The sequence below is a fragment of the Eublepharis macularius genome, chromosome 17, assembly GCF_028583425.1.
Source record: "Eublepharis macularius isolate TG4126 chromosome 17, MPM_Emac_v1.0, whole genome shotgun sequence".
Lineage (NCBI taxonomy): Eukaryota > Metazoa > Chordata > Lepidosauria > Squamata > Eublepharidae > Eublepharis > Eublepharis macularius.
Window position 1 is genome coordinate 14,524,969 of NC_072806.1, and position 15,474 is coordinate 14,540,442.

At 43.4% G+C, this 15,474-nt stretch overlaps 1 protein-coding gene across 3 annotated transcripts in view; it reads right to left on the minus strand.

Moving 5' to 3' along the window:
- ZNF362 (zinc finger protein 362) overlaps positions 1-6,560 on the minus strand; it is a 38,896-nt gene extending 32,336 nt beyond the window's left edge. For 2 of the 3 annotated variants that reach the window (XM_055001881.1, XM_055001879.1), the window contains exon 1: positions 6,361-6,560. The gene's annotated coding sequence lies outside the window, so the exon portion shown is untranslated. Of the gene's footprint in view, positions 1-5,849; positions 5,914-6,360 lie in introns of those variants that run through there. The other variant, XM_055001880.1, reaches the window with a different exon arrangement.
- Positions 6,561-15,474: the final 8,914 nt, after the last annotated feature.

The following is a 15,474-nucleotide window of genomic DNA, read 5'->3' on the forward strand; positions in this document are numbered from 1 at the left end:
TGTGTCAGGCGTCACTTGTGGTCCCGCTCTAAGATCGGAGAGGCCCAGGTGTGAATCCCCCATTCTGCCAAGGAAGCTTGCTTGGTGACCTTGGGTCAGACACACACTCTCAGCCTAGCCTACCTCACAGGGTTGACGTGAGGATAAAATGGAAGAGAGAATGATATGAGCAGCTTTGGTCCCAACTGGGGGAAAAGGCAGGGTATAAATAATGTAAGTAAGTATTTATACCCTGCCTTTCTCCCCAATGTCCAGTATGAGATATTGCATAATTGATAGCGACTAAATATGTAACAAATGAGAGAAAGGGGCTAAGGGAGCAAGAACACACAATTTTTTGCTGCTAGAGGGCCAACTTGAAAACGGCTGGTCACCTACGGCAAACCTAAATTTACTTCCAGGTGATTAGGTTAGGGAAATGGCTCAGAAGTTGGTTGTTTTCTGCCACAAAAACATAGCACTGGGATGTGCAGTCATATAGAACAGTATAGCCTTAGTGGAATTATTTACTAGGATGCTAGTTGGTAAAAACAAAATAATGTTTTCGTGGAAATAATCAAGTAAGAGCTGATACAAAACGTACAGAAACAGCCTTTTGAGGACCGTGTTACATCTGGCCTCCCAAAGTGAAGCCTCTTTTGAGAATCACTGATTTAGAATCTAGACCCAAAGCAACCCACCCCCCTGAAAACCATCACCAAGTTTTTGGGTGGCTTCATGCACTACATAGACATGTCCAAATAGAAAGACTATTCACCTCACATGGCCTTGAAAGCCATCTGCTGCCCTTTGAGGGATATGGGGGGAACATGCAACAGACCATAAATAACCATCTGCCTCCTTCTACAACATGCCTGGCACTGGGTCCACAAAAAATTACTAGCCGATAGGAAATGTTCCTCGCCTTACCTATCCCTCCTTACTTAAGTTAGCCCTCTCTGGCATGACTATGTACTTGAAGAAAAATGTACCAATTCTCTTCCAACTGAAAAGCTCTTCCCGGCCTGTTCACTTAGGAGGCAATTCTTACTACCAAAAAGGATCATTTGACTGGATATTATACAAGCTTGGTCAAAGTGCCTAAGCTGCGTGTCAGGAAGTCCCGGGTTCCAATGTCATTTCTGTTACTTTACAGTAGTAACAGTAGTAGTAATCAATAATAATAATAACCGCACTTATATACTGCTCTTCTAGACAGATTAGTGCCCCACCCAGAGAGGTGAACAAGTTAGTGTTATTATTATCTCCACAATACAGGTGGGGAGTTGGGGCTGAGAGCAGTGGCTGGCTTACCCAAGGCCATCTACTGAGCTCATGGCAGTAGTGGGATTCAAACCAGTAGAGTGCTGATTCGCAGCTGATCTCAAGCTTTCTCAGAGCAATAATAATACTGGCCTACCTTACAGGAGTATTATAAAAATGACTAAATCATGAGTTAAGCTCTCAAACACAGAAGGAAATGGTTCACACAAATGTGCTGGAAAGAGATAGGGGCTGTAAATTATACTACTGCATATTATCTGTTAAGCATGCTCCTACTGGATTGTTCTGAATCATGTAATGTTAAGTTGCTTATGTTTTGTTTTCAGCATTGTTTTCAGTTCTGTATAAGATTTCGGCTTGCTTTCAGATTTCTGCAATCTTCACCCTATTGTATTGTTTATTGAATGTTTACTGAAATGTCCCACTAGATAATGGTATTGACCTACTGTTTAATCCGCCTTGAGTCTCTTTATACTTACTGGTCATATCAGATTGGCCCTCCTATATCACCTTTTTGACACCACCCGTTTCTCCCCCCTGCACAGAACTCAAAGTTCAAAGAAGTAGACATAAGAAGCCCAAAAGAATTCTGGCAAAGCCTCTCCTGCTGTTTAAAATGGGAAGAAGGAGGTTAAAGAGCCCTTTGTTCACATCTCAGCTTTGTGCCAGAGGAAGCCAGGAAGCAGACCCGATATTGATGCCCTATATCCATCACTGCTCAGTTTAAAACATCTCCTATGTTAAATATTAATTTTCCAGTTGTCTGTGGAACATGTACCATGCATATATTAGGGGCGAATGTGTTTAATCCTACGCCAATTACCATCTTGTCACCATGATGTTAAACTAGAGGTGATTTTCAATCAACCCATAGCTGTTGTACAGAAGTAAGCTAGTACAGGTCTCATGGGTTTGGCCATCAAGCCGGGAAAGGTGTTTGCAGGTGCCACGCTTCTCACCTTAGAGCGACCATCAGAAGATAGGAGACATGACTCAGTCCACTGGCTTACTCCCATGGAATCAAGTCAGAGGTAAAAGACTCTGCCACCACCCCAAATAAACATCCAGTGTGCCCTTTAAGCGGCTTACCTCCCTGTGCCTCTGCCTTTGCCAATATACAGGACCAGACAAAAGTACAAAGAGGTTCCTACCAACAAATACAGCCTGTTAGAAGGTGGAAAACTACGCGTGTAGGAAGGCCAAAATAAATCAAATAAATGAAAAAGCAATGAAGGTCAAAGTGAAGGTGTATTTTGAATATATTAAGAGTATAGAATTCACATTACCTTCTATACATACACTTACACTACATGGACCATTATAAACCAGTAAACAATTGACTGAAAAATCTTTGTGTGATCATTAATTATGAACAAGGAAGTTCAACAGGTACAGTAAAATCTTTGCACTGTACCTGTTGAACTTTCATGTTAATAATGATCACACAAAGATTTTTCAGTCAATTGTTTATTGGATTATAATGGTCCATGTAGTTTAAGTGTATGTATAAGAAGGTAATGTGAATTCTGTACTTTTAATATATTCAAAATATACAGGATTAAGCAGCTGAGAGTGTCACCAGAGATACTTTTCTGAAGCCTGTTTTGCTGTTCATTCTGGTAAGTAGGGGGTTAAAGAGCCCTTTGCCTGGCTTTTGGAGCAAACAACACATAAACAGGAGGGGATTTGCCAAAGACTTTGCTGCAAGGAGGGATTTAAAGGGGCCTTTGCTCGTGTCCCACAGGAGGTAGAAAGCTACTGAAACGTCTAAGAAAGGCATTAGGGGGATAGGCTGGGGTTCAGATGGGGAGCCCTGGGGCACCAGTTGCTTCTCTCTACCCATGGGAAAAAGAGAAATGACTACAATCCCTACAAGGGATAATCTCCAGATCTAACATTTCTAATAAAGAACAGAATTAGAACCCCATGGTTTCTGCACCCCTCTAGCTTCTCAATGTCAGCAAAAAAAAAAAGCCATCAAAGGGAGGCCAGGGAATAGCCAGGATTCCTTTGTATGAGTTTTTGAGTCCAGTGGCACCTCAGAGACCAACAAGATTTTCAAGGCGTAAGCTTTAGAGCTCCCTTCTTCAGAGTTTTTGATTCCCTGTGTTTTATTTGAGTTTTTGATTCCTGTAACCTGCATTGAAAACCCATTCTGGCTAAAAAGCAAGATTGAAATATATCATACATTCATTAAAAAGTATTCGTCCCGTTGTAATTAACCCCTCTCCAATTTATTCTTCTATAAATGCACAACTACTTGGTGGCCCAATTCTGCATTCATCCAAGAATTCTTTCCCAAACCTTTACAGCTCCCTTTTCTCACTGAGACTCAAGGCGGACAAGCCTCGATCTGGGACTCATGCAGAGACGCAATGGATAGCTTTCTCTGCATGCATTTAATTCTGTGGTTTTTCCGCACTGGGAAAGTTCCCTTGGTGAAGGGGTGGATCAAAATTACTCATCCAGAGCAAAGGCTGATAGGAAGAAGATCAGATAAATGAATTATGCAGAAGTATTACAGACAGCTTCCTCCATGGATGGAAACTTTGGGCTCCCGGAAGCCTCCAATTTTAAAAAAAAATTAAATTGACTGCTAGCAGCACGCTAGGGATTCTCTCACAGCGCACAGGTTGGACATTACCATTTCATTAGCCTAGCATCCTCTGAAACTCCAACCACAGGATGCTCTGGCAGCATAGGAATGCGAGAGATCACCACATACCAAACCCAATCCAGCGTCCAATGCTGGTGCAGTTCTTTGCAGGTAGCTTTTTCATTCTCAAATAAGTGTGGGTCATAGCGCTTCCCGTAACTTAAGGACTGGCCTACACACCTAGTCCTGGAAAGCTGTGATCCTGAATCTAGAGCCCCTTAATATGAAGGCGGAACTATTCATCCCTCAAGGAGAATGCCTGAACTTAATATGACTGATGGCCCAAGGGTTTCCTTTTATAGAGAGCACTTGTCATCAATGAAGAGTTCAGTGTAACCCAAAAGCTTGCATAACTTCATACACCAAAAAAAGCTAGCCATTTTTTAAAAAACCTCTATATAAGGCTTACCTGTCTTTGTATTTTTTTATTCTCTATGATCACCAGAGCAAACAATGTCTTCTATGTCAATACCGATAACCCCAAACACAAGGCTCATTTTAGCCCCGCTCCCAGATCTGCCCCAGGATGGCCAAAACTCAATGCCCGGCTCCACCTTTCAAAGGCCTCTCAGTCAGCTAGGCAACAAATCAAACTTAAATCAAGCCGGCAGTTGGAGGAGAAAAAATGGCAATTCAGTCATCGAGCCCTTCCAGAGGCAACTAGCACATATAAAACAGAACAAAAGGAAAGACATTTATGCGCTGCATGTTAATTCGCAGCAAAACGTACTCCAGTATCAAAGCACATTTCCTAACTACAGCTATCCCCTCCCCTCCTCCAAAAATAAATTCATACTTATCCTAATACACACTGCCTCTTTTTAGTGCAATGATGTAACATTGTTCTACACTGGCTGCATAGCAGAGAAGACTCCAAACATCTTCAAAATTATGTATATACCAACATCACATGTATGGAAAGACACATATAGACACACACATGAAACCCATGTTCCTCTAAACCACAGACATCTCTCTACAGAACTGCAAGCACAAGGGAGAGGGGGAAAAATCTCACCATTCTTTATAGCTGCAGATTCCACACTATGAAAACAGCACATTCCAATCCAAACAGCAAATTTCCAAACTATACCTCAGCAAACCTGGCATTTCTAAAAACTCTGATTTGTCGAAAGAAAAAGCACACAAATCGCCCACCATTAAAAAAAAAACAACCCGAAAAGGCACATCTTTAAAAATAAAACGGAAGTACCATCCGATTGAAAGGAACTTTTTTCCATTTAATACGCCAAACAGAAAGGAAAAAATTGCAAATCATGTTAGCTGGGGGGTGCCCTTGGCACATTTTAATAGGCAACTTTTGCATGAGTTAACTTCAGATTTTAAACACTCGTTTCCTATTTAAATTTTTTTTAAGTGCAATTAAGACACATTTCTCGGCGCAGGGAAAAAAAGGGAAAAAAGACACCCCACCAAACAGCGCATCATCCCACTCAAAGCCACAAACGCAAAGCAAAGGAAGATTTTTTTAAAAAAGCGAAACAAAACAAAACACCCCTTTCGGTGCTCCCTTTTCCCCCTCTCCGCCGCCTCTCCCACATTCTCAGACAGTTTTTATTAAAATTTGCAGACAAAAGGAAAACAAAAATGGCAGCCTCGCTTATTTTTAAAACAGAACAGGGACGCCATATTCTGCAGATCTGCAAAAAACCGGAAAAATCCGAAGCTTGCCTACTCCGAGAGGGGAGAGGAAGGAAAAAAAAAATTCCAGGCAGCTACAAAAGTATAAAGTCGGAGGGGGAAAAAAGAAAAAGGAGAGGAGAAAAAAATAAAGAGGCTCTCCCATTGCCATCGCTTTAGTTGCGTTAAATCATTGTTGGCCGGAGAACTGCACCAAAGGGGTATTTTATTTTATTTTTTGAATAGCCCGGCTTTTATTTATTTAAAAAAAAAAAGACACTTCCTATACCAATACACATGCTCCACTTTCAAATTGCAACCCAGCCAGCGATCCGTCTGCAAGGAAGAAAATGGGCTCCCCCCTTTAGCTTCCTTTCCCCCCCTTCCTCCTCCTCCTTCTCCACCCGCCCAGGCTTTAGTACGTCGGGGGAAAGGAGGAGGAGGAGGGGGCACCGGGAAGATAGCCCCCCCACCAGCGATCTGGACACTGATCGGGTGCAAATGCATGCATTCACATTTGCACACAGCAGAGGGGGGGGGATCCAACCCAAGCGAAGCTTCTTCGGGTTTTTTCTTTTTTTTTTTTGCGAAGCTTAGCTGGGCTGGAAACTGACATGCATTTTGCGAGCTTCGCGGAGCTGGAAACTGACATGCATTCTGCAAAGCGAAAAAGGCAGGCGAAGTGCATGCAACTTTAGCAGTCTAGGGATCCATTGAAAATCCGTCGCCCTCCCCATATCTCCACCCATCCCAAGTCTTTGCATTGAGAGTTCAGGCTTTTTAAAAGAAAGAATACACACCTTGATTTGTAGAGAGTTTGGCAAACAGGGTTTGGCTTTTGCAAACAGACATGGGGAGGAATTTTTTTTTAAGGAAAAAAAATAAACCCACCCAAGTTTATGCTTTAAATTTCCACCCCCCGCGACGATTTTGGGAAGGTCCGTCTGTCTAGCTTGGATTTTTTTTCCTTTTCTTTCCTTTTTTTCCCTCCCCACCCCCCTTGTTGGGTGGTTATAAGGCTTTAGTTCAAACCTTCCGGGTCGCCCTGCTGTTCACTTCTGGTTTCAGCACGCACCAAAGCCAGCCAAAGGGTTGGTTTCCATGAGATCCAAAGAACAAGAAAATACTCCTTCTTGGCAACTGATCCCTCCCTTCTCTTCCCCCCTCCCGTTTTTTAAAAAATCTTATATGGGGAGATTTTGGAGAATCCTCCTTCCTGGTCTAATTTTTTTTTTTAAGATTCACTTCGTGCAGAAAGCCTAGGAGCAGAGTTTCTAAAATGGGCAGATACAGAATTCGCAGGAGAGATTGGGGGAAGGGGAGGAGGGGAAACGGGAGAGGGAGCCTTTGGAAAAGAAAACATTGGGGGGGTGAAAAGGGGGGGAGATCTGCTGGGTGGTAGTGGAGGAGAAGAGGGGGGGAGGAGGAAGGGGGGAGTGGGTTTGGCAGCCTGCAGAATGTGCCCAACCACCACTTGCAGGGCGCAGAGCGAGAGGGTGGGCTCCTCAGCATTCCCCACCCTCTGTGGGTTCTTAAATCTCATCCCCCTCCCCAGCAGAGAAAGTTGCCCGAAGCTATCCTCATTTCCTGGCTTGGCACCAAGACAAATTCACATGCTTCTCTCCACATTCTGGGCTTTCTTCTCTCTCTTTTTTCCCACCAGAGTTACCTGCTAGCATCCTCCGGTACAAAGCGGCAATCCTGTTCTTTCTTCCCCCCTTTATTGCCTTCAGGGTAGCCCACTGCAGCCAGAATTCACTGCCACAAGACATGCTTTAAAAAAGGATTGTGTACAACTGTTGTGCTGCTGATACATTAGCAAGAAAAGTCCCTGCCCTGAGGAGCCTACAGTCTAAACTTGAACATAAGGGACACAACAGGGGTAGGGGGGGAAGGCAGGTGAAATGACTGGGGGAAGAATTCACACATGTGCCAGTTGCACAGTTTAGGCATCATGTTACACACAAAGCCACCTTATATTAAATCAGACCATGGGTCCATCAAGGTCAATGTTGTATACTCGGATTTGTGAGACTAGAAACCCTAGTTTGACTGGCAGCTGCTCTCCAGGGTCTCAGGTCAAATTCTTTCACGTCACCTGTACCCCAATCCTTCTAACTTTAGGTGCCAGGGATTGAACCAGGGGGTTTCTGCTTGCCTAGCTGATACTCGGCCCCTGAGCCACAGCTCCCCACCCCCCAAGAGAACGAGAACTAAGGAGTTGTGTGAAAGGCTTGATGGAAAAGATGGATGCTGGAGAGGGTTGGACAGAAGTGAAACAGTATCACAGCCGTGTTCTGGGAAGTAGTTCCAGGCATAATGGGAAGCAAGGGAGAAAGGACATTGTGTTTGACCTGATGGCTCAGCGTGGTGGCTTTGGAAAAGGCTTCTTGGCAAAGAGCTGTTCGGAGATGAGAATGGAGAGAAAGGTGAGCAAGGTCATACAGGGTTTGAGGATAAGAATGATCTGGTTGGGTTAGGCTGGGTCTGGGAAGAGATGGGAAAGTAATGTAGGAATCCGGTGGGCAGCCATGTTGGTCAGTAGTAGAAGTGCAAGATTCGAGTCCAGTAGCACCTTAGAATCTGAACAGTGTAGGAATGTAAGGAGAGCCACCATGTAGTCTGAGAAGTTAATGATTTGGTGGTGGAGTACTGGGTAGAAGGGGCAGAAGTAACTAAAGGGAACCTCTATGGGTAGATACCAGATGTTGGGGACGAACAACGGGTTCACTGTTGTGGGCTTCTCAGCACGATCCAGATGGCCACTACTAAGGGAAAAGGTCTGGACGAGATGGACTTCAGTTCTCAGTTTCCCTAGGGAAGGGGCAGGCAGTGTGTGTTGGAGGGCTCAAAGGGCTGTGTGGAGTTTCTATAAGGTGGTGTGCACCGCTCCTGACTTTAAGGACTTTCATCTGGCAATTGTGTACCTCAGCTGTTTTCTTCCTTAAATGGTCCCTATGGCAAAGGCCTCCTTAAGCCTTTTCTTGCCTGTATGATCTACAACAGAGGCCTTAGACTTTTTATGCCCTTCATTCACTTCCAAGACTGAGGCAAAGGGCTCTTTCACCTGCTCCTCCGCAGAATGAACAGGGACTTTGCAAAAGGGTTTATAACACAAATGAGGACAAGCTGCCCTAGAATAAAACACTTTCAGCTCCAACACATGCAAAATATATATTTGCCAAAGGGCTCTTTAACCCCTTTAACCCAATGTAAACAGACCCTGCCCTGAAAATCAACTTTTAGTGGAAGGGTGGGATAAGAATGTGATACTATTATTAGTAGCATCATTAAGATAGCACATTTCCAGATCCAAAGCGCCAATTTATTCATTTGTTTATATGTTTGTGTGTTTATTTTGATGTTCTGAAATTCTCAACTGAATTAGGTCTCTGGGCACTTTGGGTGAAACAAGATTCAGTAAACAGGACAGTGATCAAAAGATAATGTAGGAAGTTAATAAAAATCTTCCCTAAACTTATCTGGAGAAGACTTCAAACACCAAGAGACAAATTCAGGCATTGTAAGAGATACAGTATCTTAAAATTAAATATCCAGCAGAGACAATACATAAACAGACTCTTCCAGCTCGCAAGATACATGTTACTTATTTACCCCTTCTTCCTTCCACAAACCCAAGAGATCAGAGCTGGAATTATTCGATACTATTGTATATAAATGTCTTGTGTTGCCTCCAGAAGACACACATATTCAGGCTTTGGTGAATCTCTTCAGATGGATCCAAACCTAAGGATGGCCTCTGAGAATGCCTCTCTTTGTACCTTTTGTAACAATGATGTGGAGGAACTTCTGGTAGGTCTTCAAAGTCAAGGCAGAATTGAGGGGAGATACAGCAGTTTCTCTTAGGATTGTCACGCCTAGATTGTTGAGGGCTTTATGGGCCATGAGCAGCATGTGGAACTGATTTACAATTCACGTGCATTACCCCAATAATTCTTACAACAGCCCTGTAAGGTAGGTCAGTGTGATTGTCCCTTGATGGTGTTTGGAGGATTAAGAGAATAGGGGTGAACTACGGTCACCTGATAAGTGAGCGGCTGAGGTAAGATTCGAAGCAGGGATCTCCCACTCTGCTCCATCTCTTGGAAAGAGGTTAACTGCCTCACACCTGCTCCTTGGCCTTCCTTGAAGGCTGGGACAGGTGAAGGAAAACGTCTCGGTAGCCTCTCTAGGGCTAACATACTCCTCGGCCTTTGAAGCCGAGATGGATGCATTCAATAAACGCACTGCATCTGCCAAACACAGAGGCCCGTAATTACATTTCATCACATCCTCATTTGTGCTGATGAATTACCATATGACTAATGTAGGATTAATTAATCCCGGGGCACAGAGCGGGACGTGCTGGGGGAGGGAACAGGCCTTTCTGACTCAAATTCTGGGCATCCCAGGTAGAAACATGAGAAAAAGGAAATCGTTAACTGGATGCATCTTCTGTGCCATCTCCCAGGCAACCTACAGGGTCAGACCTGTTGAATGTCAGCAGTGAGGTGGCATCATTTGTATTGAGGCCAGCTGGGAAACAAGCCTTACTAATTAGATCGAAGGACTCCTCCAAGAGCCCGTGTGGCTGGAGTGTTTTACTAGGATCTGGGAGGCTCCAAATCAGAATGGCACTCTGCCATGGAAGATCACTAGGTGACCTTAGGCCGATCCCTCTCTCTTAACCTAGCCTACCTCACAAAGCTGTTGGGAGGAAAAAACAGAGGAGGGGAAAACAACATTGTAAGCCACTTTGGGTCCCCATGATTTTAATAGACTTAGATTGCACTGTAAGTTACTAGACACAGAAAAAGGTGCTTGTTGTGTATTTGCATGATTTCTTGTTCCTCTCAAGAAGCTTAAGGTAAGGGCAATTCTGATCAGATAATTCAGTCTCCTGGATGTAGAAATGCAACAAAACGATTTGTTTTCAGAAGAGGGTGCCTGTTGCATCTCTGTACAAGTCACTGTACTGTGCTCATCTCTTCAAATCAGGTCTGTGTAGAAACAGAGGAATGGGCTTCTCTGGGCAGATAATTAGAGCTCTCATGTATACTTAACGTCAACCTGTTTTGTCTGTAAAAGTGGCGTACCCTCAGAAATACTGGCATATATTTATTAAACTAGTTATAAACTAGAATCGTACCTTATTTTCTGTAGAAATTATTTGGTTTTAATGTTGTTAACTTTTAGGTAAAATGCATTTTATAGTAATTTTATTTATATGTATGTAATTATATCTGTATTCTTGTATTTTTTTGCTTTTTAATGGTTTTGGATTGTGAAGGCCTATGGCCATATACAATAAATTCATTCATTCATTCTCCTTTTTTTCCTGTGTTTTTAATACTTTATTGTATATCATCTTTTTTCAAGTCACTGTTCTAAGTAATGTGGCAGGATTTGCACTATATGTAGCCGATATGGTTAAACAAAAGGAAATGTTGCTTACCTATAAGTTCCTTTTCTGTGAGGTGACGGGGAAGCAGTTATGTCTAGAAAAACCACCTTGTCTTGGACACAAGCAGCGTCAAGTTGAAAGAATGCCAAGGAGAGAGGGTACCTAGCTTCTCAGACTGGAAAGCTATAGCTACTCAACCCTGTAACATGCCCAAGTTTTCTGGGAAAGAAAAGAGGGAAGATATTAAAAAGAGGGCATGCTAGAACATTCCTGAGGTGAAACTTTTTAACCTCTCAAAATTGAATGGTGTGGTTTAGTCAGTAGGGCGTGGTGACTCCTTTCCTTTGCCATCTCATAGAACGAGAATGTGAAGGTGAGTAGAATTTCCCTTTCTCATGAGGTGTCAGGGAGGGAGTCATTCATTACATCTGAGGTATACAAAAACCTATCAGGTCATTCTTCCAATAAGGAATACCACTTGGCATCACATTCTGTCCTTTGCCAAAGCTGCTATGGCCATCTGTTTCACAATGCCTTGAAAGGGTGTTTACGGATGCCCACCTTGCTGTCCCAAACAAGTCCTTCAACCGTGCCCCACAAAATGCAGAGGCCACTCCCCAAGTCTGCAGTGTTCTCTTGACATCTAATGGCTAGTGCCAGTTAACATCCTCTTCTCAAGCCCTGCTCTCTGCAGAGATGAGGTGGGTGGTGATCAGAGATGGGGCTTTTTCAGTGGTGGCACCTTACATGTGGAATGCCCTCCCGCTTGAGCCTTGCCTGGTGCCTGCGTTACTTTCCTTCAGGTGCCAGGCCAAAACATTTTTTGTTTGCCAGTTTGGTATAGCGGGTAGGAGCGACAGGACTCTAATCTAGAAAGTCAGGTTTGATTCCCCACTTTTCCGCTTGAAGCCAGCTGGGTGACCTTGGATCAGTCACAGCTCTCTCAGAGCTCTCTCAACCCCACTCTCCTCACAGGGTGATTGTCATGGAGATCATAACAACATACTTTGTAAACCGCCCTGAGTGGGTGTTAAGTTGTCCTGAAGGGCAGGATATAAACCAAATGTTGTTGTTGTTGTTATTATACTTTTAACATTGATAATTTTAACATTTTTCACTTGTATAATTTTATTATCTTGTGCTTACCTCCTGAGTTTATTTATTCATTTATATCCCACCTTTCTTCTCAATGAGGACCCAAAGCAGCTTACATTGTCCTTTCCTTCATTTTATCCTCACAACAACCTTGTGAGGTAGGTTAAGCTAAAAGAGAGTTACTGTCCCAATCCCAAGGTCACCCAGTGAGCTTCCATGGCAGAGCGAGGAATCAAGCCTGGTTCTTTCAGATCCTACTCTGACACTCCTAAACACTACACCACAGTGGCTACTACTTGCCTCAAGTGGAGAAATGACATAGCCAGTTTCTAAATTAAAAAAAATACTCTTGAGTTCCTTTAGTGGTATATAAATGCTCTGAGCTCTAAAGGAACTTGCATCAAAGCAAAAAGTCTATTGAATTTTTTAAAAAATCCATGAAAGGCCCTTGAAGTTGCAAGTTGTTAAAGTGTAATTAATAAGAATGGCTTCCGTAAGGAGCAGGGACAAAGGGGAGGGGGCCACATGGAAATCAGATCCTCCACATCTGTGGAGGTCCTTCACACTGCATTTAGGAAGCTGGGAAAAACAGGTTCATTCCAGAGGGCCTATAAGAGTGGATAAAAGGTTTCCAGTTTTGGCAGCATTCTTTTCCATTCTAAGTATTTTAAATACTATGCGATTTTAATAATGTACACTTTTTAGTTTGTTTTTTTTAAATCTTGTTAATTCGATTGTTATGCTTGGTGTCCCTTGGGACCTGGTGTTGTATTATTAGCCATCTTGAGTTTGAAGAAATAATAAAATGGGATATAAATGATTGTAAACAAATAAATGTAGACACTAGGATGATAGCATTTTAGATATTCCGTTTTTCTTTGTCTTGACCCATTTGAGTCTCCTTCCTTGACCCTTGCCACGCCTTGTGGTGGGAAAATCAACAACATCTTTGTGGCACCTTAAAGCCCAATAAAATGGGCTTGAAGGTGCACCTTAACACCCAATAAAGCATAAAGTTCTTGCATTCGCTTCTTCTGGCGGCACTTTTAGTATCTGAGAACACGGAATTAGCCCCACCACAAAATGGCTGGCCATTGGAGGGCTGAGGCCAGTCAGGAAATGGCGGCCGTGAAGTAATGGGACCAATCACAGAATGTTAGGAAGTTGCAAGCCAAACACTCTTCTACTATGAAGAAAATTGTTTCTGGGTTATTGTGATCCAGTAGAGTGGGAGAAAACCAGGAATGGCTCTTTGCTTTGGGAAAATATGATTTGGGGAAGAAACAAATGGGTACCAGGCAAGACTGCCAGAAGAAGACTTCCTGTCATAAGCCTAGTAAGGACACTGGAGAGAGAACATGGACCCAAATTCTCTGTTCCTGGAGGCCAACATGAGCTACCAAAAGAGAAACCTTAAGCAGGTTTACTCAGAATCCTATTCAGGAGTATTCAGTGGGGCTAGGATAGTGCCTAGGGTTGCCAGCTCCAGGTTAGGAAATTCCTGGAGATCGGGGGTGGGGTGAAACCTGGAGGAACCTGGAGAAAGTGGGGTTTGTGAGGAAAAGGACCTTGGCATGGCATAATTCCATAGAGTCCACCCCCCAAAGTAGCCATTTTCTCCAGGTGAACTGATCTCTGTGGCCTGGAGACCAGTTGTAATTCCGGGAGAACTCCAGCCACTACCTGGAGGCTGGCAACCCTAACAGTGCCGTAAGTCTCCAAGAATCTTCACAACCAACCTTAGGGCTGAAGAATGTCTGACTGGAAGCTCTCTGTGTTGGAAACCCTGCTGAAGAAAAGCAAAATACAGATGTGGCTTGGGGCTGAGGTGAGACTGCAGTCCACAGCAGGTCTACTCAAAATCCTACTGAAGTCTAGTCAGTGGGGCTTACTCCCAGGAAGGTGTTCTTAGGATTGTACGGTAGGATTGGTGGGATCAGAGGCATAGTTTGGAAGATCTATAGATGCCATCAAGATCTTGTATTTGTCTCGGTATTGCTGTTACTTCAAGATGAAAAGCTCCGCAATCACTTAAGGGGATGCTGTTCTTATAAAGACACTTTGAGTACCCTTTGGGGAGAAAAGTGGGGTATTGATGAAGTAAATCAATAAATAAACAAACGGTTGACCAATTGCTCAAGTCCTTTCATAGTCTGAGAACAAAGGGAAAACATATTAGTCTTTTTAATATTAACAACACCAGAGAAGAATTTTAGTTGATGTACTAAGTCAATAGAAGAAAAAGAAATGTTTGGCTGTCCCTGAGGTAACAACTGCCTTCCCTGGCGCCTCAGGAGAACTTACTCTAAAGGATTTGAAGGTTTTGATGCAACTTGAGACACTGATGAGAATGAAAAAATAATTTATAAGACTTGGATCGCTCCTCAAGATGGTCACTCTTGTGCCAGCTAAAGTGGTGCATTAACTCTTGCTACAGCGTCACATACAATACGTGCCAGTTTGGTGTAGTGGTTGAATACAGGACTCTAATCTGGAGAGCAGGGTTTGATTCCCCACTCCTCCACTTGAAGCCTGCTGGGTGACCTTGGGTCAATCACAGCTTCTAGCTCTCTCAGCCCCACCCACCTCACAGGGTGTTTTGTTGTGGGGATAAATATGACATACTTTGTAAACCGCTCTTGAGTGGCCATTAAGTCATCCTGAAGGGTGGTATATTATTAGATATACCTGCAATTGATTAGTACAATGAGCAAATATGTATTCCAGCTATTCACAAGCTATTGTTGGGAAGAGGGTATGGTGGCTTAGCGCAAGAGAATCTGCTTTGCCTGCAGAAGATCCCTGGTTCAGGCCTTGGTGTTAATAGGATCTCGTAGGAGATAGTGTGAAAGGCCACCACTTGACACCCTGGAGAGCTGCTGCTGCTGCCAGTTAGAGTAGACAATTCTGACCTGGGTAGTCCAATGGCCTGATGGTTTAAGGCAACTTCATGTGCTCATATAACAACAACAACATTTTATATACTAACCTTCAGGACAACTTAATGCCCACTCAGAGCGATTTACAAAGTGTGTTATTATTATCCTCGTGACAATCACCCTGTGAGGTGGGTAGGGCTGAGCGAGCTCTGAGAGAGCTGAGAGACTGACCCAAGGTCACCCAGCTGGCTTTCAAGCGGAGGAGTGGGGAATCAAATTGGGTTCTCCAGATTAGAGTCCGGCTGCTCTTAACCACTACACCAAACTGGCCCTCTCTTAGTTTTTGGCCACATAAGAAAAAGGTTGCTAGGGCGGACTTGCCCTAAACATGTAGTCAAATCATGAGTTGCAAGGTTGCTTTATGAAGTGCACATTTTATTTGCAAAAGACACAGACAAGAAGTTTGGAAGACCCACAAGAGGGAGCTAGCGTACAACAAAAGCAAGTCATAAGGGTCCATTTATCCAGCCCTATTC